Source organism: Trichechus manatus, unplaced genomic scaffold (assembly GCF_000243295.1).
Source record: "Trichechus manatus latirostris isolate Lorelei unplaced genomic scaffold, TriManLat1.0 scaffold00040, whole genome shotgun sequence".
Taxonomy (NCBI): Eukaryota; Metazoa; Chordata; class Mammalia; order Sirenia; family Trichechidae; genus Trichechus; species Trichechus manatus.
This window is the reverse complement of record NW_004443976.1, coordinates 11,123,098-11,135,246: the sequence shown is the minus strand read 5'-3', so window position 1 is coordinate 11,135,246 and position 12,149 is coordinate 11,123,098. Positions and strand designations below refer to the sequence as shown.

At 40.2% G+C, this 12,149-nt stretch overlaps 1 protein-coding gene across 1 annotated transcript in view; it reads left to right on the top strand.

The window, feature by feature from the left end:
- The first annotated feature begins 228 nt into the window (after positions 1–228).
- The window catches only part of NDEL1 (nudE neurodevelopment protein 1 like 1), a 51,987-nt gene continuing 40,066 nt past the window's right edge, over positions 229–12,149 (top strand). The window contains exon 1 of the mRNA XM_023731077.1: positions 229–353. The gene's annotated coding sequence lies outside the window, so the exon portion shown is untranslated. The remainder of the gene's footprint in view (positions 354–12,149) is intronic.

Genomic DNA, 12,149 nt, shown 5'->3' with positions numbered 1-12,149 from the left:
TGGACTTCATCCTCCAACCTTTCCATTAGTAGCTGAGCATGTTAACCATTTGCACCATCCAAGGACTCCAGCTAAGGAGTTAGGACTTGATTTTTTTTTTTCTTTTCCTTCGCAGGCACTGAAGTCTTGCTCAACCTCAGCTGAGCAATGAGGCTGACAGGGTTGCCTAGCTTCTAGACGGCAGGGTGGCCCCAGTCTTCCTGGTCCTAACCCACTTCCTGTTCTTGTGCCTCTTTTGTCAGACGGTGATCCTCACCCTTCCTGTTGACTGCGACTTTGTTTCATCTGGTCCAGAGCGGGCCCATGTGTATTGCTGTTGATCTGATCAGCGGAGGCCTGGGACACAGGACCAGGTACACTGGGATGGTGGGGTGTGGGAGGTCTCATTGGAGAAGGTATGGGCCAGGTGAGGGTGAGCCTGAGAGACACCAGGGAAGGAGGCTGCTGGTGGTCTGAGGACTCTCTCTGCTCTTGTGGTGGGGGGATTGTTGAAGGCTGAGGTTAGTTTTTGCCCTGGGATGTTGATTATGTCCTTGTGGGGGTGAAATAAGGGGTTTGCTTTGGTGGCTTTCTGAAACCACATCATCTGCCCACATCTCTCTAAGATTCAGATCCCCTTGACTGGCTTTTCTGTTTCCTGGACTGGCCAGGTAGCGCTTTTCTGGGTGGCAGAGGGAGCTCCTCGTGTTGAGACTGGTGCTGACTTAGACACCTTCAGTGTGATGCATCGAAATAGAACTGAGCTGACTGCATTAGGGGCTTGCAATTACTTCCTGGCTTCTTGTCACACTCACGTCCCCACTGAACCTGGTTTCTCCTCTACAAAATGGCAAAATGTCTCTGTTTTCTGAGATTTTCTGTGATACTTAAGTAGGGCAATGATTGTGAAAGTGTTTCATAAACTTTAGGATCATATTCGTCAGGCTTTGGAGTTACTGTTATTTTCTAAATGCAACTAGACATATTTTTTCCTGATAGTATATGACAGCTGATAAAAATTCAAACAATGCAGAGAAAGTAAAAGTCATCACATAATCCCATCCCCAGAGATTACAGCTATTAACACGTTGGTACATAGACTTATGTACTTTTAGAACACTTCTTTTTTTTTAAATGTTAAAGTCTACTTACTGTCCTGAAACCTTTTTCCACTTAATGTCTCTTGAATATTATCTCATGTTAATTCATAAGCTTTTACCTTGTCCTTCTTAACAGCTGTGTTTTGTTCAGTTGTGTGGCTGTACCATGAATTATTAAACCAATCTCCAATCTATTGACGGGTGTTTAATTATTCCAACTTATTGCTGTAATAATAAACAATGCTGCAGTGAACATCATTGAATATACCTCTTTGCATGTCATTCATTAGTTGCTGTCAAGTCTGCTGCCACTCACGGAAACATTACATGTAATAGAACGAAATGTTGCCAGGTCTTGCACCATCTTTATGATTGTTGGTATGTTTGAGTCCATTGTTGTGGCTATTGTGTCAAGCCATCTCATTAAGGGTTTTCTTTGTTTTCACTGACCCTCTGCTTTACTTTATATCTTTGCATACTAGTTCTGTTATTTCCTTAGAATAAATTCTTAGGAGTTGAATTACTGGATGAAAAGTTATATGTATATTTACAGTTTTGATTCATTTGTCTGGATTCCCCTAAGAAATGTCATACTATTTTATTATTTAAAATTTAATATCTACTTTTATTAAAGCAACACAAAACTTATAATGAAAAATAGCTATTCCCTGCCCCATCTCCCCACTTCGAAGTTCTCCCTACCGGAGACAAATGCTTTCAATTCTTTTAGTTATTTCTATTTCCGAATGAGTTGCCCATTTGGCTATCTCTTTATTTTTCTGTTTTAGTCATTATCTTTCACTAACAATTAATTGACTTCTTATTATGAAACCTAAGAGTGTAGCACTCTTACATCACCCTATCTCCACATTAGTGCTCTTTCATCCTCTTAATATAGTTATATCACAAATTTTGGTTAAATCAATATTCATGGTTACATTATGTAAGTATGTTATGGCTATGTAAATGTTACCCTCTGAGTTATGTAGTATATTATTATATTTCTTTTCTTTAAAACTTTTTATTTTCCCTGGAGTTGATAATTGCCTCAGTTTTTCATTTGCTTACTGTTTACATACATACGTATCACCGATTCCTCTCAATGTGATCAGACACATCAGATCTATCAGTTTCTATATTTTTTCCTTTTTTAAAAAAAATTCCTTAGAGACATCCTTTCTGGAGGCCCATTCTAGTGCTCCAGTCAGGATTGGTTGTTCTCTAGTCCTACTGCATAGTGTTCTCCTGGGACATCCCTTAGCATCATCCTAGAAATTCTCTTTTCACTCTCTTGTATGGATCCTCTCTATTCTGCATCCTACATTTTCCTCTTCATTTACTTCCTTATTTTGGTGTCACACATCTTCCAATACATAGGAGGTAATTTTTTTCAGATTTTGACTGTCTGAAAAAAATGCCTTTATTCCATCGTTATACTTGTTTAAGAGCCTGGCTAAGGTTTAGAATACTGAGTTGGAAATCATTTTCTCTCAGAATTTTAAAGGCAATGTTCCACTGTCTTAAGCTTCTAGTCTATTTTTGAGAATTCCATTCTGATTCCTAATCCTTCATATGTGGCCAGGTTTTATTTCTATGGTGGTTTTTAGGATTTTCTCTTCATTTCTGGGGTTCTGGAATTTCACCAGAACGTACTTCTTGTATGCATTTTGTCATTCATTGTACTGCACGCTTGGGAGACCCTTTCAATATAGATATTCATGTCATTCGATTCTGGGAAAAGTTCTTGGTTATTAGTATTAAAAAAATAATTTCTTCCCCTTTATTGTCTCTGTTCTGTTTTTCTGGAACTCCTATAATTTGGACGTGGGATTTTGGGTTTATCCTCTCATTTTTCTTATTTTTTTTCTTTTTATTGTGCTTTAGGTGAAACTTTACAACTCCAGTTAATTTCTCATACAAAAATTTATACACATATTGTTATGTGGCATTAGTTGCAATTTCTATAATGTGACAGCACACTCCCCCTTTCCACCCCGGGTTTCCTGTGTCCATTCAGCCAGCTCCTGTCCTTACTGCCTTCTCATCCTGCCTCCAGACAGGAGCCGCCCATTTGATTTCGTGTATCTGCTTGAACTAAGAAGCACACTCTTCATGATTATTATTTTATGTTTTATTTCCCCTCAGAATCTTAAAGGCAATGCTCCATTGTCTTTAAGCTTCTAGTTTATTTTTGAGAAGTCTATTTTGATTCCTAATACTTTGTATATGGCCTGGTTTTATCTCTATGGAAGTTTTTAGGATTTTCTCTTCATCTCTGGGGTTCTGGAGTTTCAGCAGGATTTGCTTCGTGGAGTGGGAGAGAGGTGATTGCCTTTGCTTGCCAATTATTTTGACTGTAAAGTAAGTCCCTGTCTGCTTTGTAAACACAGCTTATTTTCAACTGAGCTTCCTATTTTTAGTCCCACCCACTCTGCCTTCTGACATAGCTAGTACCTTTTCAAGTCTTCTTTCTAGGGTTCAGAGGCGTGACACTGCTTCCTCTGGTTGCCATTTTGTTTTCAGCCTTCTCTGATCTACTGCACTAGCTAACACTCACCAGTCTACTTTCTGTCTTCCAAGATTCTGTGGGCATCTCTTGTCCATAGTTGTCTCCTCTCTGGTACTCTGTCCTTGGGTTTTAAAATTCTTTTCCTGTCTTTTTTGTAGGGTTTCAGGAGGAAGTGGAGATACATGTATTTAATCTATCGTGTTAACTGAGATTGTGGTAGAATTTTTCACTCCTACCAGCACTGTATGAGAGAGTCGTTCTCCTGCTTCTTTCACCAGCACTGGGCATTTATCATTTGTTTTGAATTTAGCTAATCTGATAAGCAAGAAGTGATGTTTCATCATACTTTTAATTCACATTTCTTTAGTTATTAATGATATGGTTGAGGATCTTCTACATGTTTATTGGCCTTTTGTATTTCTTCTGTGAACCTGTTTATATCCCAGGCCCATTTTTCTAAAGGGATAGGGTAACTGGTAAAAGGTTAATATGTGACCAGTTCTGTAAAGTGGTCTATGATTGATTCCCTGTTTTCTTGTATATGTGGTCTTGAGCACAGCCTTCAGAAAACAGCAGTTCTTAATGACTATATTTAAAGTATTTTGCTTCCCCCCACCCCGGATTATGAATGTAATCGGTGTTCACTGTAGAAAATTTGGACAAATAAATACAAAAAAGAAAATACAAACCATTTCAGCGATAGCCACTCTTTATAAATATACCTTTCAGGACTTTTTTTTTTTTTGTGTGTATGGGTATATATTTATAAAGATAAAAGTGGAATAATTTTATTTTGTAGCCACGCTTTCAATTTGCTGTATCAGAACTAGTCCTCATATCATTACATGTTGTTCTATGACATCATCTTTAGTGGCTGCATGGATTCCACTGTGTGGATATACTACAATTTATTTAGCTAATCCCCTGTTGGTAGGCATTTAGGTTCTTATTGGATTAAAATGTTCATTAACAAGTCGTTTTTTTAAATAGTAAATTTCTATGTAACAAAATGTTTGCCCTTTCAACATTCTTCATTTGTACAACTCAGTGGGACATTCATTGTGCTCTTCATGTGCAACTATCACCATTATCTATTTCCAAATTTTCTATCATTCTTAACAGAGGCTTAGTATCTATCCCTTAAGCAATGAGTCCCCTTTTCCCCTCCCTCTGACCCAACCAGTTCTTTTCTCGATTATGACCGCATTAACCTTGTTTCCACTATGTATCTGCTTAGCAATCCCTTTCTTTGGGGGAAAAGATAGAGGTAAACGTTAATCCTTTTCTGGTTAATGATTACTAATTCCAAATTAATGAATATGGACTCCTGGAGATTTTCTACCACTTTCTGGGTCAGAGGGAGATATTGAGACAGGTCACTCTGGGACTCACTCAGAGGGAAAATGATGGGGATCACTAGGAAGGAGTGATGTACGGAGTGACAAGAAAAAGAAGCAGAGCAGGCAGCCACCTGAAAAAAATCATTCAAGAAGCAATGGCTTAAACAGAGATAATATGAAAGAAACTGGTCTGAGAGTCAAAGATCTGGATTCTGCCCATGCCTCTATGATGATGTGTCCTTGGACAGGCCACTCAACCTCTCCTGCTTCTTCATGTGCCAGATGGATTTCTAAGTTCTCTTGTGTCTCTGACAATCTATGAATATTAACTTTGTCACCCTAGCTGTGTGAGTTGCTTAACTTCTCCGAGACTGGGTGTTCTCATCTGTAAAGTGGAAACATTAACGACTACTTCATAGGGTTATTGTGAATGAATGTTTGTAAAGCATTTATCACAGGGCTTCTCCCATAGTAAGCATTCAATAATTGCTAGCTATTTTTATTGCATGCCAGTTGTTATGTAAGAAGAGGGCAAATATGTCATCCTACACTGTGTGGGATGGAAGAGAACTCCGCCTTCTCAGAAGTGGTTTCAAAGTTCAATCTGCAGCTGGGACAGATGCCAAGGGACACGGTACAAAGTCACCCCTGGCCACCAATCTCCTTTTTCAGCTCGTGCTTCCCCAGGGCCTGGATGCTGTCCAGATATGGGTCAGGTAAACAGGCAACTGCTCAACTCAGATGAGTCAGATGTGTGAATGTTGGTTGACACGGAAGCAATAGGCAAACCTGCGTTCCAAATATAAAATATCCAAGAGTGTAACAGAAGGGGAACAGAGCCCTAGTCAACATGAATCATCAATGTAGGGATCCTATTAAGAAAGAGCTGACGTACTTCCAAACTGTGATTAATGAGCACTGAGACGGGGAGGACCAAGTTGTAGGTATAGCTGAAGTTTTTCTCTTTGCTGGTGTGTTGTTCTTGAACAAATTACCTTTCTCTGTAAAATCAGGAGGATGGATTCTGATTTTGTTACCCAAAGGATAGTCTGTATACTACTGGTGGCACACAAAATGATGTTAGGTGTTACGGAGATGAACGTTTGAAATTTTAATAGTTCTGTATTTATTTTAAGAAATATTAGAAAAAATATGACTAGCAATCAACTCCATAATTTCATACATATGATTGGTTGAGATGGGGCTGAAGTTGGATTTGAATTAATTTAAAAAAATCAGAGGGTCAACACAAAGAAACATTCAAAGGTGATGTGCAGAAATGGCAAATGCTGTGAAAGTATGAAAATTGGAACCCTGGATGTGGGAGACAGAATAATAGCACCCCAAAGCTGTCCACATCCTAATTCCCCAGAACCTGTGAATACGTTACCTTATATAGTAAAAAAGGAGCCCTGGTGGTACAATGGTTAAATGCTCGGCTGCTAACTGAAAGGCTGGCGGTTCGAATTCACCCAGCAGCTCTGCAGGAGAAAGACATGGCAATCTGCTCCGGTAACGATTATAGCCTAGAAAACCCTGGGACAGTTCTGCTCTGTCACATGGGGTTGCTATGAATTGAAAATCGACTCCATGGCACCCAACCACAACATATGGTAAAAGAGACTTAGCAGATCTGATTAAATTAAGGATTTTGAGATAGAGAGATTATCCTGGATTATCCGGGTGGGTCCAATGTAAGCACAAGGGTCATTATAGAGGGAGGCAGGAGGGTTGCCAACACAGAAGGAAGCAGAGGGGCAGAGAGAGAGATTGGAAGATGTTATGCTGCTGGCTTTGAAGATGGAGGATGGGGGTAACTAGCCAAGGAATGCAGGCAGCGCTTAGAAGCTGGAAGAGACAAGGAATGGATTCTTCCTTAGAGCTTCCAGAATTAACCAGCCCTACCAACACTTGCCAGAAATTCAAACTGGATTCAGAAGAAGACATGGAACGAGAGATATCATTGCTGATGTCAGATGGAGCTGGCTGAAAGCAGAGAATACCAGAAAGATGTTTACCTGTGTTTTATTGACTGTGCAAAGGCATTCGGTTGTGTGGACCATAACAAATTATAGATAACATTGCGAAGAATGAGAATTCCAGAACACTTAATTGTGTTCATGTGGAACCTGTACATAGACCAAGAAGCAGTTGTTTAAACAGAACAAGGGGATACTGCGTGGTTTAAAGTCAGGAAAGGTGTGCGACAGGGTTGTATCCTTTCACCATACTTATTCAATCTGTATGCTGAGCAAATAATCAGAGAAGCTATACTGTATGAAGAAGAACACAGCATCAAGATTGAAGGAAGACTCATTAACAACCTGCATTATGCAGATGATACAACCTTGCTTGCTGAAAGTGAAGAGGACTTGAAGCACTTATTGATGAAGATCAAAGACCACAGCCTTCAGTATGGATTACACCTCAACATAAAGAAAACAAAAGTCCACACAAGTGGACCAATAAGTAACACTATGATAAATGGAGAAAAGATTGAAGTTGTCAAGGATTTCATTTTACTTGGATCCACAATCAATACCCATGGAAGTAGCAGTCAAGAAATCAAACGATGTATTGCATTGGGCAAATCTGCTGCAAAAGACCTCTTTAAAGTGTTTAAAAGTAAAGATGTCACCTTGTAAGGTGCGCCTGACCCAAGCCATGGTGTTTTCAATCTCCTCATACGCATGTGAAAGTTGGACAATGAATAAGGAAGACGGAAGAAGAATTGATGCATTTGAATTACGGTGTTGGCGAAGAATATTGAATATACTATGGACTGCCAGAAGAATGAACAAATGTCCTGGAAGAAGTACAGTCAGAGTACTCCTTAGAAGGGAGGATGGTGAGACTTCATCTTATGCACTTTGGACATGTTATCAGGAGGGGACTAGTCCCTGGAGAAGGCCATCATACTTGGCAAACCAGAGGGTCAGCGAAAAAGAGAAAGACCCTCAATGAGATGGATTGACACAGTGGCTGCAACGGTGGACTCAAACATAGCAATGATTGTGAGGATGGTGCACGACCGGACAGTGTTTCCTGCTGTTGTACATAGGGTTGCTATGAGTCGGAACTGACTCACAGCACCTAAAAACAACAAGGTTATGGCAATTTGTTAGAGCAGCCGTAGGAAACTAATACACCAGACATTAGATATACTGGAAGGTGGTTCAGTCTGCATGTTCAGTGATTCTCCAGGGCGTAGCAAAGGAACCTGGGCATGAGTAAAGCTGTTATTGGTCACCTGCCCCCACCCATCTAGGAGGGAGCTGAATCGTCCATCGTATTAGAAAACTAGTCAAGGAGAGGCAGGGCTCTCAGCCTCACTAGGAGGGCGCAAGACGCAATCACTCATGGCAACCATCAACAGCATCATCTGGTTCAACCTGTTCATTTTATCGATGAAGAAACTGAGGTTCAGAGAAGGGAAGTAACAAGCAAGATCACCTGTGATGGGCTGATTTGGCTGAAAGGACTAAACCCTTGAATTCTTAAGGTGGTGAGCGGGAATATCACCCAGCAGAGATATGACTGGGTTCTCCCATCAGGGTGGGGAGCCCTGAGAAGGGGTGGGGCTGCTCTTTTGGCTGGGGGTGGACAGTGGATTGCACCACTCTTTGATCACCTTCTCTATGTGTTTTGGCCTCTCGATTTCACACTGCTTCCTCTAATATATATATTTTTAAACACGTAAAAAGTGTTTTTTTAAAATAGAGTTTATTTTACTAAACAGGTTAATTTAATTTAAATGTCATCTGTCACTATGCTTCTAAAGAACGTTACTAAAATATATAGATAGTGACTTAAAAATTTTTGGCTGAAAATATTCTTTGCCATTTTTTTGTGCACTAATTTGTGTGTGTGTGTGTATATATATATATATATACTTTATTTTTTTAGAGAAGCTTTAAGTGTACAGGAAAATTGCACAGAAAATACAGAGAGCTCCATAGAACACCTTGCCCCCCTGCACACAGTTTCTCCTATTATTAACACCTCACATTCATTTGGAACACTTGTTACAACTGATGAACTAATATTGATACATTACTGTTAACTAAAGTCCATAGTTTACATTTGCGTTCACTCAGTGTTGTACAGATCTAGGCTTTCGACAAATGCCTAACGCCATTTGTCCACCACTACAGTATCATGCAGAATAGTTTCACTGCCCTTAAAATGCCCTGTGCTCCACCTGTTCATCCCTCCCTCTCTCCTTTGAACCTCTGGCATCCACTGATCTTTTTACTGTCTCTATAGTTTTGCTTTTCCAGAATGTCATGTCTCTGCTGTTTTTTCATCAGAGTTAACATATGACCTTCAGAAAATTGTTAAACAGCTATACTTAGAGACTGGCCTCCCTGCACCCCCTTAGCAGGTCCCCAGCACTTAAGTTAGTGTCTTCTCTTCTGCTGGTCCAGCTCCCCTTCAAAGGATAGTTACGCTTACTTTCTTTTCACGGAAGGGACACTTATAATATGATTAACATGCAACCTGGATGTTTCATTTCTGCAGTTCAGAGTTTGTAAGTCAAAATTGGCCTCTGTACAATGCGCGCTCCTGAAGAAAGCTGAATCTCCTACTTTTGAGCGGAAAATGTTTTCCATGTAAAGGCCACAAAACCCTCGTTTTAATTTTAAAAAGTGTATGTCAACACCAGTGTTGTACCACATGGGAATTGACGAAAATTGGTGTGACATATCCTCCGAGATCCCATGGACTGTCATTTCACCATATTAGTTTGTAATTATAAATGGGTGGGGTGTCATTCCCCTCGTATTGAGACAACTGCCACTACACAAGTGACCTACAGAGATGCAATCCTTATATTCCAGATTAGCTAAAATTGAAGTTCCAGGTAATTCTACCGTTCAAAGTCCCCCAAACCACTATGTTGTCAGTGAATAGCTGTCTAGCAGATACAAGTTGAAAAGATTGTAGGGTGGACACTTTTCATCTGCTGAGCTAGTATATATGTTTACAGGAGGGAATTATATATAACATCAGCTTGGTCTAATTAGGGAGTCATAGCAGAAGGCATTCATTCCTATGATCTGTGCCACAGAACTGGGAACACTCTTCTTGAAGCTTACCCACATCAGAGTACCCAGGTGACTCTTGTATCTACTGGAGTGACTTGACTGAAAGGCTGGATTTTAAAAAGATCCTAAAGCCGTTGTTGCATGCTGTCGACCCTATATGACAGAGTAGAACTACCCATAGGCTTTCCTAGGCCAGACGGGTAGTGGGGGGGGCAGTTAGAGAGCAAGGAGGCACCAGAGGAGGCTGGCCAGTGAGTCACCTCCTCCCTCCTGGTGGAGGCCATTGAATCACACACCACCCCTGTTGATGGGGGGGGCCCAAACTTAGAGATTGCCCCTGGGTGCTTTTTACCCTTGCTACACCTGTCTCAGGCTGTAATCTTTACAGGAGCAGATCACCAGTTCTTTTCTCTTGAGGTGCTGCTGGTGAGACCTTTCCTTTAGCAGTCGAGCGCTTAACCATTGCGCCACCAGGGATCCTTCCTAAAGCCATAGGCTTAGGAAATATTTTCTATCATTTACAAAGAATTTTGAGGAAATTATCTTGCTTTATTTGGTTTGGGTGCATCCTTATTTATTTATAGACTTGAAACAAGTTGTGTATAAATTGTTGAATGGGAAACTAATTTGCTCTGTAAACTTTCACCTAAACAATAATAAAATGTTCCATAAAAAAAGAATTGTACATGTTAAAAAAATCAATAGATATTTTTTTAGAGCAGTTTTAGGTTTACAGAAAAATTGAGCCTGAAGTATAGAGTCCTTAAAAAGCTAGAAATAGAAATACCATATGATCCAGCAATCCCACTCCTAGATATACACCCTAAAGAAACAAGAGCTGTGACACGAATAGATATATGCACACCCATGTTCATTGTAGCATTATTCACAACAGCTAAAAGATAGAAACAACCTAAGTGCCCCTTAACAGACGAATGGATTAACAAACTGTGGTACATACACACAATGGAATACTATGCAACAATAAAGAATAATGATGAATGCGAGAAATATCTCATAACATGGATGAATTTGGAGGACATTATGCTGAGTGAAATAAGTCAATCACAAAAGGACAAATATTGTATGAGACCACTATTATTTAAAAAAAAAAAAAACAAGAAAAGATTTACGTACAGAAAAAAAAATTATTTGATGGTTACCAGGTATGGGAGGGGAGGGAGGAAAAATTACTAACTAGATAGAAGACACGTATTTATATTGGGGAAGTCAGCACAACATGACCAAGGCAAAGGAAGACACTGAGAGGAATGCAAGAATGAAGGGCAGCTACGGTAATTACTGGAGCCCTGGTGGCACAATGGTTAAGAGCTGGGCTGCTAACCAAAAGGTCAACAGTTCGAATTCACCAGCCACTCCTTGGAAACCCTATAGGGGCAGTTCTACTCTGTCCTATAGTGTCACTATGAGTTGGAACCAACTTGATGGCACATAACAACAACACAGTGATTACTATAACAGAGACAATCCTGCAACAATAGTATCAACAAACAATAATCTATGAATGGATACATAGGTAGATAGGTATGCTAAAGAGGTATGGGCAGGTGTAAGGGAGCACACCCACTTGCGTGTATAGGTTTGGTCGTGGATATTCCTACATACATAATTGTAGGTGCTGCATGTATATTAATATAGACAATAGAGCACACAAGGGGCACAGTCATGGAAACTTCTTAGACATAAGCAAACACCTTGCGGGACAACTTTCCTAGGCTAGAAAGTGAAGGACCATACGTTGAAGGGGGACATCTGTATCAATTGGCACAACATAATTCCTAAAGACAGTGTACTGCATCCTACTTTGGTGAGTAGTGTCTGGGGTTTTAAAAGCTTGCAAGTGGCCATCTAAGATACAACTATTGGTCTCTTCCTCTCCAGAGAAATGGAGAGTGAAGAAAACCAAAGATTCAAAGGAGCAGTTAGTCCAAAGGACTAACAGACTATATGACCACAGTCTACATGGCCCCTAGAGCAGAAGAACTAGATGGTGCCCAGCTACCACTACTGACTGCTCTACCTGGGATCACAGCAGAGGGTCCCAGACAGAGCAGGAGAAAAATGTAGAACAAAAAGCCAAATTCACAAAAAAGGCCAGACTTATTGGTTTGACAGAGACTGGTGGAACCCCCGAGACTATGGCCCTAAGAAA